This window comes from Equus asinus, chromosome 12 (assembly GCF_041296235.1).
Source record: "Equus asinus isolate D_3611 breed Donkey chromosome 12, EquAss-T2T_v2, whole genome shotgun sequence".
Taxonomy (NCBI): Eukaryota; Metazoa; Chordata; class Mammalia; order Perissodactyla; family Equidae; genus Equus; species Equus asinus.
Window position 1 is genome coordinate 65,536,710 of NC_091801.1, and position 12,175 is coordinate 65,548,884.

The 12,175-nt window shown below is 39.8% G+C and overlaps 1 protein-coding gene across 2 annotated transcripts in view; it reads left to right on the forward strand.

Moving 5' to 3' along the window:
* COL14A1 (collagen type XIV alpha 1 chain) overlaps window positions 1-12,175 on the forward strand; it is a 218,905-nt gene that overhangs the window by 37,519 nt on the left and 169,211 nt on the right. The gene's annotated exons all lie outside the window — the stretch shown is intronic.

The window sequence follows — 12,175 nt, forward strand, 5'->3', positions numbered from 1 at the left end:
AAGGCCCTGTGTAGTTTGATAACCTACTGACCCGCCTCTCCTCCTCATTTACCAATACTCGCTCCCTGCTCTCCAGCCCCACTGGCCTTCTTTCAAATCCTTTAAAGACTATGGTCTCTCCCATACGAAGTCATAGCACCTGCGGCACTCTCTGCACGAAACACTCTCTCCCATCACCACTCTGCTTAAATACCTTCTTTTCTTTCTTCAGAGTTCAGTTCCATCATCACTTTCTCAGAAACTTTCTCCAATATTTCCTCTATTAGAGGTCCTTTTACACCAGCTAACTTTCCTTCACAGCATTTGCATGTTTATCTTCCCCACTAGATGATAAGATCCAAGAGAAAAAGGATTGTGTCTGTTTTTGCTCCTCCATATCTAGCAGTTTCTGACGCATAACAGGTATCCAGTAAATAGTCACTGAATGGAAAGATGGATAAATGATCAATTAGAAATGTTACCTACTATTGGCTAAAAATATACTCACCCATCAACTCACCCCAGTGTTTCTTTTTACACTTTGGCACGTGACTTGCCCTTCTCTCTGAATATATAAACATATGTGTATGGCTTGCCATACTGTATTTCTTATTCTGTGCATTGCTTTTTCACTTTGAGAACTTTCCATGTTACTGCCTACAGGAGGCGTGATAGCCTAGTGGCAAATTGTGTGGACATCAATTTTGCCTGCCTGGATTCAACGCCTTTGCCACTTTAAGCTTGGGTAATTTATACTGGTGATCCTAATGTCTGTGTCTCTTTTTCTTCATCTATAAAAGGTGGATTTAATTCATAGAGGTATTTGGGATTAAATGGGTTGATATATGTAAAATAGAATACTGCCTACCATTGAATAATTTTAGCTGTTATTGTTAGTTTACCTCCTTCCTTCTAATGGCCAGATCGTATCCTAAGGAATAGATTATCTTAATTCGTGAACCATTCCCCATGCTAATGAGCATTTGGATGCTTTCTAATTTTCACTGTTACAAACATGCTGCGGAAAACACCGTATATCGGAAGGTGAATGTTCAGCTCAATCAGGTCCTCCCTCCTGGGGAATTGGAACAGAAGACAGAGAGAGTTAAGTCATAACAACAGGAGTAGAAGAAGTAGAGCCCAAGACTCACCAAGGAACCTTAATAGCGAAGCCTTGACCTTGGATGCCTGCTGCTAAGAGGCTGATCAAGTGATGGAATGGCTAGAGCTGTTGTGGCATACAGTGGGTTGCTGGAGCTAATGCTGTTTTCTGAACGAACATCAGGTTTTTCTTTTTCCTTTTTTTTTTTGAGGAAGATTAGCCCTGAGCTAACGTCTGCTACCAATCCTCCTCTTTTTGCTGAGGAAGGCTGGCCCTGAGCTAACACCCATGCCCGTCTTCCTCTACTTTATATGTGGGACACCTGCCACAGCGTGGCTCAACAAGCAGTGCATATGTCCACACCTGGGATCCAAACCAGTGAACCCTGGGCTGCCAAAGCAGAATGTGCGAACTTAACCCCTGCACCACCCCGACAGCCCCTCAGAGTTTTTAATCATAAGTGGATACTGTAACTTGTCAAATGCTTTCTCTGCGTCTATTGAGATGATCGTGTGATTTTTATTCTTCATTTTGTTAATGTGGTGTATCACATTGATTGATTTGCGGATGTTGAACCATCACTGCATCCTTGGAATAAATCTCACTTGATCATCCTGTATGACATTTTTAATGTATCGCTGGATTTGATTTGCTAGTGTTTTGTTGAAGATTTTTGCATCAGTGTTCATCAGTGATACTGGCCTGTAATTTTCCTTTTTTGTGTTGTCGTTATCTGGTTTTGGTATCAGGATATTGTTGGCTTTGTAGAATAAGTTAGGAAGCTTCCCTCCTCTTCAATTTTTTGGAAGAGTTTGAGAAGGATAGGTATTAAGACTTTGAATGTTTGGTAGAGTTTGAGGGGAAGCTATCTGGTCCTGGACTTGTATTTTTGGGGAGGTTTTTGATTTCTATTTCCATCTCCTTACTGATGATTGGTCTATTCAAATTCTCTATTTCTTCTTGATTCGATTTTGGAAGGTTGTATGATTCTAAGAATTTATCCATTTCTTCCAGATTATCTGATTTGTTGGTGTATAGCTATTCATAGTATTCTCTTATTCTGTATTCTCTGTATTTCTGAGGTATCTGTTGCAATTTCTCCTCTTTCACTTCTGATTTTATTTGAGCCTTCTCTCTTTTTTTCCTGGTGAGTCTAGCTAAATGTTTGTCAATTTTGTTTATGTTTTCAAAGAACCAGCTATTCATTTCATTGATTTTTCCTATTGTTTTTTTAATCTCTATTTCATTTATTTCTTCTCTGATTTTTATTATTTCTTTCCTTCTACTGATTTTGGGCTTTGTTCTTCTTTTTCCAGGTCCTTTGGGTGCGCTGTTAGATTGTTTATTTGAGATTTTTCTTGTTTGTTGAGGTAGGCCTGTATTGCTATAAACTTCCCTTTTAGAACTGCATATGCTGTATGCCATAAATTTTGGCATGTCTAATTTTCATTTTCATTTGTCTCCAGGCATTTTTTGATTTCTCCTTTGACTTCTTCATTGACCCATTCATTGTTCAGTAGCATTTTGTTTAATCTCTACATAGTGTGGCTTTTCTGATTTTCTTCCTGTAATTAATTTCTAGTTTCATACTTTTGTGGTCAGAAAGGATGCTTAATATGATTTCAGTCTTCTTAAATTTATTGAGACTTGTTTTGCAGCCTAATATGTCATCAATCCTGGAGAATGTTCCATGTGCATTTGAAAAGAATGTGTATTCTGCGGTTTTTGGCTGGAATGTTCTGTATATATCTACTAAGTCCATCAGGCCTAGTGTGTCATTTAAGGGCAATGTTTCCTTATTGATTGTCTGTTTAGATGATCTATCCATTGGCGTAAGTGGAGTGTTGTTATTGTGCTACTATTGCATTACTGCTATTATTGTGTTACTGTCTATTTCTCCTTTTATGTCTGTTAATAATTGCTTTATATATTTAGGTGCACTCTGTTGGATGTATAGATATTTACAAGTGTTATATCCTCTTGTTGGATTATTCCCTTTATCATTATGTAGTCCCCCTCTTTATCTCTTGATACAGTTTTTGTTTTAAAGTCTATTTTGTCTGATATTAGTATTGCTACTGCAGCTTTCTTTTCATTGCCATTTCCCTGGAGTATCTTTTTCCATCCCTTCCCTTTCAGTTTGTGAATGTCTTAGGTCTGAAGTCTGTCTCTTGTATGCAGCATATATATGGGTCTTGTTTTTTTATCCAATTGGGCACCCTATGCCTTTTGATTGGAGCATTTAGTCCATTGACATTTAAAGTAGCTATTGATAAAAATGTACTTATTGCCATTTTGTTACTTTTTTTCTGGGGATTTTAGTACTTCTTCTCTGCTCCTTCTTCTCTCGCTCTCTTCCCTTGTGGTTTGATGGCTTTCTTTAGTATTATGTTTGGGTTGCTTTCTCTTAATTTTTTGTATTTATTGTAGGTTTCTGGTTTGTGATTACCATGAGCTTCATGTATAATAACCTACATATATAGCAATCTATGTTAAGTTGATGGTCTCCTTAGTTTGATCTTTTTCTGAAAGCTCTACTCTTTTACTCCCCTCCTCCCACATTTTGTGTTTTTGATATCATATCTAACCTCTTTTTCGTCTGTGTGTGTACCCATCACCCTCTTTCATGCAAATAGATAATTTTGGTATTTTTGTCTTTTGACCTTTATATTATCTTCATAGGTGGTTGATCTGCTGCCTTTACTGTATTTTTGCCTTTACCAGTGATTTTATTGCTTTTTTTGTTTTTGATAATTTTCTTATTCCTATTTGTGGTCTTCTCTTCCCCACTTAAAAAAGTCCCTTTAGCATTTCTGCTAGTACTGGTTTCTTGGTGGTACACTTCTTTACTTTTTGCTTGTCTGGGAAATTCTCTCTCTCCTTCCGTTCTGAATGATAACCTTGCCAGATAGGGTAGTCTTGGCTGTAAGTTGTTTCCATTCAGCACTTGAAGTATATCATGACACTCCCTTCCAGCCTGTAAGGTTTCTGCTGAGAAGTCAGCTGATAGCCTTATAGGGTTTCATTTGTATGAAACTTGTTTGCCTTTCTCTTGTGGCTTTTAGGATTCTTTCTTTATTTTTTTAAATTAATTAATTATTTTATTCCAGTAACACTGGTTTATAACATTATGTAATTTTCAAGTGTACATTATACTATATTTTGAATTCTGTGTAGATTACATCGTGTTCACCACCCAAAGACTAATTAGAATCCATCACCACACATATGTGCCTAATCACCCCTCTCACCCTCCTCCTTCCCCACTGCCCCTCTGGTAACCACTAATCCAATCTCTGTTGCTATATGTTTGTTTGTTGTTGTTTTTATCTTCTACTTATGAGTGAGATCATATGGTATTTGACTTTCTCCCTCTGACTAATTTCACTAAGCATCTTCTCTTGCTCTCTTCCCTTGTGGTTTGATGGCTTTCTTTAGTAATATGTTTGATTTCCTTTCTCTTACTTATTATAGGTTTCTGGTTTGTGATTACCATGAGGTTCATATATAATATTCTACGTATGTAGAACACTATATTGAACTGATAATCTCTTTAGTTTAACCTCTTTCTGAAAGCTCTACTGTTTACTCCCCTCCTCCCACATTTTATATTTTTGAAATCATATCTAATCTCTTATTTTGTGTGTGTATCCATTACCCTCTTATCATTGAAATAGGTAATTTTAGTACTTTTGTCTTTTGACCTTCATGTTATCTTCATAGGTCGTTGATCTGCTACCTTTACTGTATTTTTGCCTTTAGCAGTGATTTTATTGCCTGGTTGTGTTTTTTTTTTTTTTTTTTTTATAATTTTATTATTCCTATTTGTGGTCTTCTCTTTCCCACTTACGTAAGTCCCTTCAGCATTTCTTGTAGAACTGGTTTCTTGGTGATAAACTCCTTTTATTTTTGCTTGTCTGGGAAACTCTTTATCTCTCCTTCCATTCTGAATGATAACCTTGCCAGATAGATTATTCTTGGCTGTAGGTTTTTTCCTTTCAGTACTTTAAATATGTCATGCTTCTTTCTTCCAGCCTGTAGGGTTTAGGCTGAGAAGTTTGCTGATAGCCTTATGGGCTTTCCTTTGTATGTCATGTTGCCTTTCTCTTGCAGCTTTTAGGATTCTCTCTTTATCTTTAATTTTGGGCATTTTAATTATAATATGTCTTATTTTGGGCTGATATCTTGTTTGGAGCTCTCTGTGCTTCGTGTACCTGGATGTCTGTTTCCTTCCTTAGGTTAGGAAAGTTTTCAGCTATTATTTTTTCAAATAGATTCTCTGCCCCTTTGTCTCTCTCTTCTTCTGGGACACCTATAATAGGAATATTAGTGCATTTGATATTGTCCTAGAGCTCACTTAGACTGTTCTCTTTCTTTTTAATTCTTTTTTCTTTTATCTGTTCAGCTTGGGTGATTTCCTCTAGTCTTTCATCCAGCTCATTGATCCATTCTTGTGTGTCTTCTACTCTGCTATTGAGTCCCTCTAGTGAATTTTTCATTTCCCGTATTGTATTCTTCATTTCTGATTGGTTCTTCTTTATATTTTCCAATTCTTTGTTGACGTTCTCACTGAGTTCATCCATTCTCCTCCCAAGATCAGTGAACATTCTTATGACTTTTTTTTTCAATATTGGCACCTGAGCTAACAACTGTTGCCAATCTTCTTTTTTTTCCCCTTTTTTCTTCTCCCCAAAGCCCCCCAGTACATAGTTGTATATTCTAGTTTTGAGTGCCTCTGGTTGTGCCATATGTGATGCCACCTCAACATGGCCTGATGAGTGGTGCCATGTCCGTGCCCAGAATCCTAACCAGCGAAATCCTGGGCTGCTGAAGTGGAGTGCGTGAACTCAACCGCTCGGCCATGGGGCCGGCCCCTCCTTATGACTTTTTATTTGAACTCTGTCAGGTAGATTGTTTATTTCTGTTTTGTTTAGTTCTTTTTATGGGGTGTTTCCCTGTACCCTTACTTGGACGCTATTCCTTTGTCTCCTTATTTTGCCTCTTTCTCTGTGCTTATATGTATGTGTGAGTCAGCTATGTCTCCCGATCTTGTAGAGATGGCTTTATGTAAAAGATGCCTTATGAGGCTCAGCAGTTTGCTTCCTTCTCATCACCAGTTTGAAATGTTCCAGGAGTGTACCCTTTGTGGGCTATGTGTGTCCTTGTGTTGTGGCAGGGTTTCTTTTGCTGCAGGTGCCCAGGGAGGCTAGGATGTCCCCCTGGCTGACTGGTTGTAATGCTCAGCTGTATGTGGCTGCTATGGACCCTTCAGTCACTTTATCAGGCGTGGCGAGCCCCAGCACAGTTGACTGCAAGATCTAATAGCACATTTCTGTTGCAATTTTTCTCTTAAGTGAGTTGGCCCCACGTGTAGCTGTTTGCTAGGCCCAGGGGCTTACAGTTGCTGCAGGCCTCTGGCCAGCAAGGCTGTTGCCAGCTATCTCAGGATTGCAGCTGAGGGGGGCTAATCCCAGGCCCTGAAGCACCCAATTATTTCAGGCTTTAGAAGGTGGAACCGGTACCCTATGTGGCTGCTTGAGAAGCACAAGTCTTCTGTAGCTGACAAACCCCACCACCCACAGGGCCATGCACACCATCAACACAGACCTGCCCTGTGCGTGCACCCCAGCTCCCTGAAGTGGACCTGGTTGCCCCATTGCGGAGGCTCCACACACTCCACCTGCTCCTTGCTCATGTCCTGCCTGGTTGAGGCAGAACCACTCCCTTGCCTGCAGAGGATCCAGGCACCCTGCCTGTCACAAGTTGCCTGAGGGCTTGCTGTGGGATAGGGCCCATCCCTAGGGTGGGCTGCCTGCCCCGGCTGAGCTGGATTAAATTGGCACTTTAGTGGGTGGGGCAGACCCTGGGCTAACAGGTCAGTGGAGGGATTCCAGTGGTGTCTGCCAGTGTCTATGTCAGCACACCTGTACTAGGTCACAATAATAACTACCTCCAATGTCTCAGTCCCTGGACAGGTCTCTCCTCTCACCAAGATGCACCCAGAGCCTCTCAGGTGAGTCTCTTTTCACCAAAGGACTGTGCACCTTTCTGTGACTTTAGGTTGCTTTCTGAAACAGGTGAATTTGTGTGTGAGCCCTTTAAGAGCTGGCTTTGTCTCCCTTATGTCTGATAGTTTCTCTGGGGGTATTCCCCATTGTTGTTAGTAGCCAGCAAAGCCAGATATTATGACACTTGTCTCAGTTGTGCTGAGTCCAAAAGATACTTATAGCAGTAACGCTCCCCTGCTCAGGTCTTCCACTCCTCCAGGGAAGGCTACGTACTTTTGGATTGTTCCCAGCTGGCCATAAACTACTGTGGCTTGTGAAGTGGCTTTTTTTCTTGCCAGAAAGGAATTTCTGCCTCTTCCACCTCAGTCAGGGCTGTCCTTTGTTGTGGGGATTCTTGTTATCCAGTTTTCAATTCAGTTCCAAGAGTGGTTGTAAATTCATTGTGTCCATGGGAGGAGGTGAGTTCAGAGTCCACCCACACTGCCATTGTAACACCATCCTTTGCCCACTTGTTTTAACATCATTGCTGATTCTTGCCTGAGTCAGTTACTACTATAATGTTTCTGACGTGGTAATTTTCCTAACTCTGTTATTCGTTCTACATTTGTTAGTTGGCATTCTACTATAAGGGAGATCTTTCCCTTCTCCCACATTTATTTGTCTATTTATATCAGTATAGACTCGTGGATTCTTGTTTTATATGATGGGTTGTAATCTATTACTATCATTATTTGTTTTGATGCTCAAATTGTTTTGATTTGCTCAGTGGGAGCTATTTCAAGTTGTCCCCTATGCCCTTTTAATATAGCCCCATCCTTCTTTAAGCTTTTCCTACTTTCTGGCACAAACCTTACATTCCAGGCTCTGGTACTTTTTCTGCCCTGTTCTAAAGTCAACCATTTCTTCAAGGAATCCTGGTTTCTTTTCATGGAGAATGGTATTTAGAAACCAAGATGTGGGTGCTAGATGTGCATATTGCTTCTGGGTTGTCATTGCTTCTAGGCACTCTTAGCTGAGAGTACACATGTACACACACACACACAATTATCTATCTATCTATCTATCATCTATCTTATTGTAGCTTATATTTATATTATACCTTTAACACAGGGTTCATTCTAGCCCTGGTTTTTCCATATTTATAACTCCCTTTTCCAGAGAATTGGGAAAAATGGCTCCCAACATCTTAAATGTATCTCCTTATATGCTCAGTTATAAAAATAGTTTTAGCATTGGTAATCTATACACATGGCAAAAAAAAATCTATTGACTAGTGTTCAATATTTGCCTTTAGAGTGGGGTATATAATAAAATATACATGTTCAAATGTTGGTTAGTCCTTTTCTTCCTTACTCCCTGTGGTTTTATTATTCATTTGTAATACAGCTAGGTTAATTTGTGAGTACATAAAACATTAATGTGGTTTTGAAAGTAAAAAGCTGTACAAAAGGGTAATACTCAGAGGCTGGCCTGGTGATGTAGTGGTTAAGATCATGCTCTCTGCTTTGGTGGCCTGGGGTTCACTGGTTCAGATCCTGGGCATGGATCTAGCAATGTTTGTCAAGCCATGCTGAGGTGGTGTCCCACACAGAAGAACTAGAAGGACATACAACTAGGATATATAGCTGTGTACTGGGGCTTTGGGGACAAAAAAAAGCGGGGGAAGGTTGGCAATAGATCTTAGCTCAGGACCAATCTTCCTCACACACACACACAAAAAAGGCAATCCTAAAAGAAACATCACTTCCATTCAGCTTTACTCACTCCTTCTTCTTTTTTTTATTTTTTAAAGATTTAATTTTTTCCTTTTTCTCCCCAAAGCACCCCGGTGCATAGTTGTATATTCTTCATTGTGGGTCCTTCTAGTTGTGGCATGTGGGACGCTGCCTCAGCAGGGCTTGATGAGCAGAGCCATGTCCATGCCCAGGATTTGAACCAACGAAACACTGGGCCGCCTGCAGTGGAGCGTGCGAACTTAACCACTCGGCCACGGGGCCAGCCCCTTTACTCACCCCTTCTAAATAAGCAAAGTCAATAATTTCTGACTTAATCTTTTGAAAAAACAGATTTGTAAATATTTTTATGGAGGACTTTACATGTAAGTTCTCACCTGAGTCTTGGCTTAGCATTCTTTGCTTAAAGAATGGCATTGAAGGTGAACTCTATCTTCCATCCATGGACTAGAGTTGTCCTAGAATTTAGCTACAGCTAGTTATTCCTGAAACGTCCTAAGTTCTCCATTCTTTTCCCTGATGCATCTTCCTCTTGCCCTTCTAAAGCTGAGGATTGAGTGAAGTGAGTTACAAACAGGAAGATGGACAGTGAAAAGGTGGGAGTAATAGGTTCTGATAAATGAACACCTGGAGAAGGACCAGTCCTTCGGCAGTTCATTGGCTTTACTCACTAAACACATGTTTATGGACGGCCCTTCCATGAGCCCATTGTTGGACAAGAGCTGTTTCAAGGTGTTTATTGGGGTGATCAGGATCTGGGCTGGGGCAAAAGTTTCAAGAGGTTTGTGGTAAAAAGGTGGCTTCTTCCTTTAGATGGAGGCTCCCGTGAGGTGTGCGCAGGGGCAGTGAGGATTCTGAGGGCGCTGGTTGTGTGGGAAAATTGTCTAAAGAAGTGAGTTGTAAACCGTGGAGACAATCCAGGCCAGAGTTAGGGTTCCCAGTAGGTTGAAGAGGGGCAGTAATGGGACCCAGTGGAGACAAACATGGCCTTCCCAGCCCAGGCCTCAATGCCCCACTTGCCATGGCCTTTCTTCCAAGATATGGTGGTCCTGTGCTTCACACTGAACCATGCTGCTCTTTGTTTTCCTTACAATCTACAATTTTTCTTGTATAAGAGCCCACATTGATAGTGGTTCAGATGCAATCAGACATATTTTGCATATTGTAGAATTTGAGTTTAAAGGCAAAGAGCTAAGATCCTTAACAGAAGTTGCAGTGCAGTTGAATAATTACTTGTTTTCAATCTTCTGTACTTATTTCTTCAATAATCTAAAGCAAACTCTCAAACAAAAGCGGCATTTGCCTTTGAGCATGATATTGGCACATTTGCATCAATGGCTGTTTCTCCTTTGTTGTCCAAACAGCTTTCTCCATTTATTTTTGGTGTTTTGTGCAAGAATGCAGAACCTGTTAGAAAGATTATGAGACAGAAAGGAAAAGTAGCATAGGGTTGCTTTTTTTTTCTTTTAATTGTTTTTAAATTAAGATTTCTGACCTTCTTAGTTTTTTAAAAAATGTATATTTAGTTTTCTACTATATGGATAGTAGATATATATAATATATATATATATATTTAGTTATATATATATATTTAGTTTTCTGCAGATATGTATAATATATATATATTTAGTTATATATATATGTATTTAGTTTTCTGCAATGAGAAGATAAGAAGAGGATCCCAATGCTCTCATTTTCTGGGAAAAAAATAAGATGAGCCTAAGTTATTCTTTGCAGGGGTTGGCCAACTATGGCCCACAGGCCAAGCCCAGTCCTCTGTTTCCTTAAATAAAGTTTTATTGGGCCTCACCTATACTTATTCCTTTGCATGTTGTCTAGAGCTGCTTTCCCACAACATCAGAGTTAAGAGAAGCAACAGATATCAGATGCCTGCAAGGACTAAAATATTTTCTCCTTTGCTGATCCTTTGCTTTTGAATGTGTTGGAACTGAATCGCTTGATGAACTGAGTAGTTCATTGCTTTTCTGAGGGCAGCTGGTCTATTTTGGTATTTCCAGTAAGAAGTGCTATAGGATGTACTCTCATATATAAACCTTCAAAGGATCCTAATTCTCAGACTCCCACGTTTGATTTCTTTTTATTTGAACCATAAGAACTCCCAAAAGTTAGTTGTGAAGATTAAAGGGGTTAATATGTGAAGTCCCTAGAACATAGAAAATGCTATTTAAGTATTTGCTATTAATATTACAATGTAGGGTTTACATTCATTAATTTAATCATAGACATATCTTTTGTGTTATTGATTTAAAAATAAATGCATAGAGGAGGTTTGGTGATTACCCGGTAGTGCTGAGCACTGAGTTAAGCACTGGGAATAAATTGGTGATCATTGTAGGCAGGATTCTACCCTCATGAAACTTACATAGTCTAGTGGGGCCTCAACACGTGTACCCAGTACCTTCTCTTGGAGAAGAATCAGTTCTGAATTATGTATAGTCATTATGGTTGAATGTAGCCAGGGCATATGATTATTCGCAAGGTGTATTTTCACTTACTGGGATTGCTTACTTCCTATTAGTGCTTTTATGGTTCTTGACTCACAGTTAAGAGATCAGTTTGAAATCTTACCCCCTTTTCCACCACTTATTCTTGGACTTAGATCTGCCAGACCCAGGACTTTGAGTTCAGTTCAATGAGAGTGGGACTGGTAGGAATTTTGATTTTGGTAAGGCAGGAGTCAGATGATCAGCTAAAGCCTAGGCGAATGGGTGGGTTTTGTAGGTTAGTGCTTGCTAGATTCTGACTTATAGGTGATAGGGAAGGGATTGGGTCCAGTCATAAACTGGACATTGGGATTAGTTTGTGGGCTGGAATTCATGCACTAAGGGGTTTAGAAGGATGCCTGGCCCATAAAATATGCTCTGGAAGTATTTCTCCTTGTCCTCTTCCTCTTTCTTCTTCATCTCTTTCTCCTTCTTTTACTTCTTTCTCCTCCTTATTCTCTTTATTGTTATAATTACTATTATCTAGACAGCTGATATGGTGTACCAGGGACAAGATTAGGTAGCCTAGGATATCTCTGCTCATAAGCCCAGGGAGAATTTGAGGACGCCCCTCTGTCTATGCCTGTGCCCCAAGTGGGGAAAGAGTCTCCTTGAGAATGCATAACCAAGGGCCTGTACCACATTCAGATGAGGCATTCACATTTACACTCCTCAAATGCTCTGGGATCCTCCTATTCAAGAAATTAATACAAAAATTGTTCAGAGCTGGTAAAAGTAGAGTGCCTGGGAGAAAGGAATACAAAGTCACATTTGCGGCACATCTGCTCAGCTTACATTCTAAAGATTGCCACAGATAAAGCAGTGCCAAGGAAGAGTTCATAAGCCAAA